Source organism: Lampetra fluviatilis, chromosome 39 (assembly GCF_964198595.1).
Source record: "Lampetra fluviatilis chromosome 39, kcLamFluv1.1, whole genome shotgun sequence".
NCBI classification, from domain to species: domain Eukaryota; kingdom Metazoa; phylum Chordata; class Hyperoartia; order Petromyzontiformes; family Petromyzontidae; genus Lampetra; species Lampetra fluviatilis.
The window spans coordinates 6,479,060-6,487,034 of NC_136313.1; the positions used below are offsets into that span (position 1 = coordinate 6,479,060).

Here is a 7,975-nt window from a genome sequence, read left to right on the forward strand (position 1 = left end):
AACCAAGAATATGGGTACAAAATTGTCAACATGTTCTCTTATTGCTTATGAGGGCGTTACACTTGTGCAGTGGAGTAACGCGCGTGGGGTTTTGCAATCAGTGTGCATGCACGTGTGAGCCGGGGACAGTGAAGTCACGCCAGGACAAATGGGTGCTGTGTGAGAGCAATCCAGAGAGAGACAACCAATTAGAATGCATAGCGGTGATTGGCTGGCTGCAAATGCAGACACGCTGTAGGCACCTGTGAGTCTGCAGATTGAGGCGATAGCAGCGGAAGTGCAAGAGGCGACGGGAGGACGCCAGCTTAATTAGGGCGTTTAATGAGGAGCAGGATAAAAACGGCAACGTGTGAGGCAGGGAGTGAGGTTGGTTGGAACGAAAAGAATAGCGAACACGAGAGAAGTCCAAGGCCCCGCTCGCCACACCTCGTCCTCTCCAGCGGTGATGGCTAAACCCCCACTGGAGGCAAGGGCCGAGGTTGGAGAGGGCAGGAAGGCTAGTAGTAGAGAGGCTAGCGGAATCCTAAGTTTGAGTGTGTAAAGACTAGCAGGAGAGAAGCTAGCAGAATAGTGAGGCTAGCAATAGAGAAGCTAGCAGAGAGTACAGCGAGAAGCTAGCAGAGTATATAGTGAGAGGCTAGCAGTGGAGAAGCTAGCAGAATGTATAGTGAGAAGCTAGCAGAATGTATAGTGAGAGGCTAGCAGTCGAGAAGCTAGCAGAATGTATAGTGAGAGGCTAGCAGTCGAGAAGCTAGCAGAATATCTAGTGAGAGGCTAGCAGAGAGAGGTAGCGGAGCGATGGAGTTCTGTTTGAATAAAAGTAACGCAGGAGAAAAAGAAGTTGTCCGCGTGAAATAAAACCACTACATTTGTACCAAGAGGTAACTACTCATCTGGCAGAAATAAACTGGATCAGTTCACCGCTCCATTTCAGTTCTTTCAAAATTTGCATTGGATCAGTCTTCAGTTTAGGCATTTGTTCACCGGTGGCCTGAGCGCAGTATTTCACAAAATTTTTAAGGTACGGATGACCATCTAAAAGCTTGCTGATTGATTCATTTTCTGCACAATTGCCAAACTCCCATGTTGCGTTTTTCGGAATCTCTACTGTAGGTTTAAATGTGCAGCTCGTGAAGACCCGCACGCATTTAGAACACGGTGGATGGGCTATCAGAGTGAAGTCTTCGTGTTTATAGGCCTCGGAGGTCACTATCCGAGGGAATTCTAAAATACCACCTTTCTCTGTGTTGTTTTGGGCGAATGTGACAGCTTCTGCTATCTTTTCATGCCAGTTAAACAGGCAGTTAAGGGCCAGCATAATTTGCGACACCTTTCTTCCTGAACAGCTCAAGGAGGCACCCCAGTAAGGCTCTGGTGTGGCTTTTTTAGGGTTCCCTTTATGATCTATGTCATTGAAATCACTTTTTGACACTACTGTAGCATAAAAATACATTTTCTTATTTTGTTTAAGAATGCTTTCGGCAAAGACCTCCAGAGTCTTCTTAATGGCATCGCTGTTGTGAGGACCTTCAGCACGCACGACCTGTATTCAAAAAAATATATTTCCAGAGGGATGGGAGAGTTTATAATGTCAAAAATGTTTCAAAATAATGCACAACAAAATAATGCACAATTAACCATTTCATATTAGTTCAGAGGCCTAATATGTGTGAATGTTTGAAGAGTTGCTGCTAGCCAAACTATTTCGTGTTATCTTCCGCAACCCATTAACCTCGTGCTGCCAATAGCGCTGCAGAACCTTTAGCTTCACATGAGAATTGTACAAAAACACACTCACCATCTCGAGCAGAATCGAGTATGGTGTTGTCCTTGGCACGTGCGTTCTGAATGCATCCGGGTTCGCTGACTGGAATTTCCCAAAAGACATTTCTTCAGGTTCGACGATGGGTTTGTTGATTTGTCCAAGAAACAAAATGGCGTGCCGAGCCTGTAAAAAGTAGATGCGTTTTTTTACTTCTGTACATTAAAGGGTTGTCCCACATTTCACAGAGTAATATTACCTTAATATATGTTAGGAATTATTGCTAATTGGATACTGAGCAAACCCAATGTATAGCTGCAGAGGTAGTTTTGTGTCCTTTTAAATATACATTTCAAACCAGGTTTCCCTCGCTTTACACGTAAACACGGTGTTTGTTTGCGATTTCGCCTACATGTAGCTAACTGATTTCTACCCCAAATTCACTATATTATGCAGTTTGACTTCACTCGCATGTGGCTATGCAGTCGTTCGTAGGACACCATTGTTCGTGTGCTGTACCCATGACTTGAAAGGCAGCCGTCTCCTCATATGGTTTCGCTTTGTGCGCACTGTCTTTGGAATGCATCAACTACGGTTTAAAACGAGGGATACCTGCACACTCTTTAAAATCATTGGGGAACGTGCTAACTTCTTTAACACGATCAACATCTTTATTAATTACCAGCGGAGGCATTCTCAAAGGCCCATTCTCGCATGCACTCGGTAATTTTGGACTGGTTTACATGTTTCCTTATTCGGCCATTGTTTTCTCTGAAACTCCTGATTTATTATGATTCGTGTTGATATTCTTTCCCTTCTGATTTGATTTTAGTTAGCTGGAAAATGATCTTACGTCGATGAAATATGCATTTCAAAAAAACATACCCTTGGAAACATCACCGTGTCTCATCGCTCTTTTTTTCAGGATGTCCTGTCAAGTTTGACAAATGTGGACCATGACACTGGCTCACAATTGCATAATCTTGCGAATGATATCGCAGAATCGTTAACCTCTACCATGAAGCAGATGGCATGTATTTTTATTTTGCAGGCAGTGCTAATCAGGGCGGCCACTTGACTTGAACTGTGAACTTCTGTCTCTGCTCTAATCAAACTTGTAAAGCATTGGATCACTCAGAAAATCCATGCACTATATTCCCAGGTCTGCTGTGGTGGCTGTTGTAAGCTGACACTGCTTCAGTAAAAATTATAAATGCATCTTAATGAGGAAAAAGCGAAATATATTTATGCTTACCTCATCAAGGTACGTGTAGATTTCATTCTTATCGAGTTTTGATTGCATTGCATAGTGTGCCATTTGACAAAATAAAGCACCGTACGTATCTATGAATAGATTCTTGTATTCTTTCAGGAATTTCAATCTTCTTTCTTCCTTTGTCTCCTTCGTAATTTCTCTGCAAATTAGAAATATACACACATTTTTTTTGAGGATAACATTCCAAAACATTTATTTAGTTTTTAATGTTGAAATATTGCATTATAACTCCTTTCATACCATTAAACATTTACTAAAACAACATAATTCTCCACGTCAATTACTTTGCGTACAAGACTCCACACTCTCAGGTTTCCCTCGCAATTGTGCGACGGTATATCATGTGAACCCCTAACCTGTGACCCATATGTGATGTAGCACATGTTTTGAGCTGTGGGTTACCACATTTATCATCATCATCAGAAGCAGCCATGGTCGATCTACTGCTGGATGAAGCCTCCCTAGGCCACTGGTATATCTCGGGATCCTACGGTGTAAGCATCCATCCAGCACCTGCACACGAGCCAATTTCATTATTCCATCTCCTAAAATGTCGATTTACCCTCTCGGGATGTGTTCCATCGCATCAACATCTATATATATAAAATCGCAAATCTGTCTGTCTGTCTGTGTGTGTGTCTGTGTGTCGCCGGACCATACGCAGTTTCATTGGACGGCGGTTGCCCCTGGCAACGGGTAGCGACGCATTCGCTGCGGGGTGGACGCCATTTTTAATTCAGCTTAAAAATATGCGCACGCATTAACACGCGACTCTGAGGTAAATTCATCAAAGTTTCACGTCCTCTTCACTCCCCTCCCACCCCAATGTGTGCAATTACTATTATAGGGTCGGTAGATAATAAAATTATAGCGATTACACAGTATTATTGTAGCGCGGGGGGGGGCGGGGGGACGGCACCCGTACCCAGCCTCAGCCGGGTGGGCTATTTAGGCGAGGCCGGAGGCTCTGCACGGTACTAGGCCTCGACACCCACCACGCGACTCTGAGGTAAATTCATCAAAGTTTCACGTCCTCTTCACTCCCCCCCCACCACAATGTGTGCAATTACTATTATAGGGTCGGTAGATAATACAATTATAGCGATTACACAGTATTATTGTAGCGCGGGGGGGGGGGGGGGTAACGGCCCCGGTACCCAGCCTCAGCCGAGTGGGCAATCTAGGCGAGGCCGGAGGCTCTGCACTGTACTAGGCCTCGACACCCCACCCGTGTCAAGCGACGACTTTGTGGTATAAACTCGATATACCCAGCGTTGCCCGGGGGGAAAATACATTTAAAATCTTATGAAAACTTTCAAACATTACATACCAATGAAAAAACTACTGTGTAATTACTTTTAAACCCGACGCGCCAAGAATCGATTCTCTGAATCGCGCAAAGGAATTGAAGGTTGTAGATTCCTTTAGATTCGGACGATTCCCGTTTACTATAAGTTGGTTAAAGTCGATATAAACTGCTACGAACGGGAAATATCCGGCGTTGACCGGGGCAAAAATGTAATTAAAAACTCCTGAAAAAATTAAAACATAAAATAACAATGAAAATGAAACTCTATCATTCAAAATGTAAACCCCCAACATGCCAGGAATCGATTCTTTGAATCGCACAAAGGACTAATCGAAGGTTGTAAATTACTTTAGGATCGCGCTTCCTGTTTAATATAAGTTGGTTATAGAGTTGATATAAACTGCTACGAATGGGAAATATCCGGCGTTGACTGGGGCAAAAATATAATGGTGAGGGCGGTTGTGAGTGGCGATTGTGAGTGGTGATTAGTGAGTGGTGAGGGGAGGTTGAGTGGTGAGGGTGAGTGGTGAGTGTTGAGGGTGAGTGGTGATTGGTGAGGGTGTGATTGGTGAGGATGAGTGGTGAGGGAGAGTGGTGAGGGAGAGTGGTGAGGGTGAATGGTGAGGGTGAGTGGTGAGGGTGAGTGTTGAGGGTGAGTGGTGAGTGGTGATTGGTGAGGGTGTGATTGGTGAGGATGAGTGGTGAGGGAGAGTGGTGAGGGTGAATGGTGAGGGTGAGTGGTGAGTGGTGAGGGTGTGTATATATGTAAGGTTATTAAGAAATATATTTTTCACCCGGGCAACGCCGGGTACTTCTGCTAGTGTCTTTATAAACTAACGTTTTTGAAGTACGCGCAAGTACAACGCAGTAGCTCATTGCTTATGTGTGGTACCAAATACTGTTTCTGCCTTAAGATGTTTAATTTGCCATTACGCATGCTTCCTTGCTGAAGTTAAAAAGTTTCAACGCACTCTCAGATGCGTTTTTGGGTTCTACCGTGTGTTGTTCAGCATCATGTCTGACGATTTGCTCCTTGTGCTCACAGCTGCTGTGGTGGTGAGATGTTAACTACCTCGCCTGGTGTGCAGGAGGTTGTGGGTTCGATCCCAACCCCTGATGCCTGCTGTTGTATATTTGGAGTTTGCATGTCCTCCCCATGATCGCGTGGATTTTTCTCTGGGTCCTCTGGTTTTTCCCTCCGCATTTTGAATCAACATGCATTTCAGAGTATTTCAGCTATCATTTGTGACAAGGTCGCTTCTAAAAAAAACGATATAGCTCAGTGGGCCTTACCTGATAAAATAAAATAAAAATCACCGTTTGAGTTTAGTTTACTCTGCTCGAAATAACGTGAACAGACGTATTTGGCTGCTCTATATTTCCACGTGATAAGCCAAATCGTTGGGTGTATCACTTGTGGCAAGGTCGCTTCTGAAAAGGAGCGATATTTCTCAGTGGGACTTGCCTGGTAAAATAAAAAATGTAAGTTTAGCTTCTTCTTGGATCTTTCGGTAAAGTCACGAAAGAACCAAGAAGATGAATCCCTGCAGTCACGAAAGCTTTAAATCGAAATTTAAGTTTAGCTTCTTCAGGAAATGAGTGGAGAAGCTTTGTGTTCTCCACTCGGCAGTATGAGGGAACGTTGGCCAAGTTGCTTAAATACTTTTTTTTTTCTCAAGATGACAGCGTCAAACACATTCCTGCGGAGGGAGCTGGTAGGAACGTTGGGTTGCTCGGTCAATGGCCAGGGTCAACGGCGGCGTGGTGTATTCCGCAAATATGGCCGACTGTGAGGGCGGGCACAAGCTGGCGTGAGTAGGTTAAACGTTGAGTTTTATAAGGGCACCCACGGGGTGACCAGCCCCTCCCCATCCAGCCCCACCCCTCCCACCCCCCACCCAGCCCCACCCTCCCCACCCAGCCCCCCCCCACCCTCCCCACCCAGCCCCTCCCCACCCAGCCCCTCCCCACCCAGCCCTACCCTCCCCTCCCCACCCAGCCTCACCCTCCCCACCCAGCCCCTCCCCACCCTCCCCACCCAGCCCCTCCCCACCCAGCCCCACCCTCCCCACCCAGCCCCTCCCCACCCTCACCCTCCCCTCCCAGCCTTTCCCTCCCCCCCCAGCCCCTCCCCTCTCCACCCAGCCCCACCCCTCCCATTTTTGGATGCACGACGGACGGACGGACACAATAATCCCCTGTGGGCTGGTGGAACCAGGAGGTTCCTACCAGTACATGCCTACGTAACAAGGTAAGTGCATCTAAAATCTCCTTCTACCCCAACCCATGTAGACTCCCACGGCAGTACGTTTGGAAGTGTTAGAGGACACGTTTACCAAGTACTGTTCAGCGTAGACTTTAACTTCGTTTTAAATGGTTTACAGTGGCACTACATCGTGGGCAGTGCAAAATACATTGTTGTTCTGCACTATGCTTTGATGTGCATGCTGCAGAGCGTATGGAGGCCCCTTATTCAGCAGCGTAATAACCAAATAAACTGTACGTGGAATTCTCTACCGTTTAGCTTTTTTGCATTTTGGATTTTTTTTTCTGTTTAAGTTGTGAAAGGAAACATTATCTTACACACTAGCATCGCATGCGCGCGGTTTAACCGAAAGAGTGACGACTCTGTTTGACACAAAATTTCTTACGCTGCCTCCATCGCCGTCGTTTAGTGTTATTCCGTTACTCTGTGCGTCTCCTGCAATGTGCACAAGACCGAACACACCGTCAGCACCTTGGGAGAAAAAACAAATCCACGAATTAGTTCCGCGGTTGAATCATTTTGTCATTGCGTCCTCCAGAGTTGCAAGCGGTTCAACCGAACAATTCTCGGGCACAGCCGAGAAGGGGCCTCTTTGATGCCACTACAAGCCATTGCGATTACAGGCGACATTGCCACGCAGCGGTGTTAATTCTGGTCATGAAATCAGTGGCCAAAAATATTTGTCAACACGAGGAAAATGCATCGACCACGATGATTGCGACTGCCCACCAGAGCATGACTGACGGTGAGACATGAACAGGTCTGCATGAAAGACGCTGAGTAAAAATGATGATTGCGACTGCCCACCAGAGCATGACTGACGGTGAGACATGAACAGGTCTGCATGAAAGACGCTGAGTAAAAATGTCACAAGAGTCAGCCATGGCTTATAAACATATTTACTGAGGTCCATAATAGAAGTTTTTGGGATTAGATTGCATAAATGTCAACGTGACGTTAAACCCGTCATCACCCGGCACAGCCAACTAGTAAGGGTTGTCACGTCAACAGAACGTGCCAATTCGTCACTAGTGCAGCAACACCGGTGTGAAGTTTTGGGAATTCTCCAGATGGCTTTCATTTCAGAGGCATTGAATCCATAATACATAGTTTTTTTGGTTAGATCGCATAAATATATAAATGTGTCGTTAAACCCACCACCACCCGACACAGCCAATTGGTATTCGTTGCTCGTACAGCACACCGGTTGTGTGTTGGAGAGCCAAGCCACAACATTTACAATCTGAGTTCGACGTTTCGCCAGCAATTACAACTAGCTTCATCAGGCCGACAGACAGATTTGTGTGTTAAATTTGCTGAGGTCACCCTTTGCCTTGGAGAGTGGTGTAGTGCACACCCGTC

General features: G+C 45.8%; 1 long non-coding RNA gene across 1 annotated transcript; it reads right to left on the reverse strand.

The window, feature by feature from the left end:
* Positions 1 to 1,839: 1,839 nt before the first annotated feature.
* Positions 1,840 to 7,088, reverse strand: LOC144946040 (uncharacterized). The gene is made up of 3 exons (XR_013639743.1): positions 6,999 to 7,088; positions 3,018 to 3,177; positions 1,840 to 1,948 (listed from the first exon to the last, which is right to left on the reverse strand). It is a non-coding gene; the product is annotated as an uncharacterized LOC144946040 (long non-coding RNA).
* Positions 7,089 to 7,975: the final 887 nt, after the last annotated feature.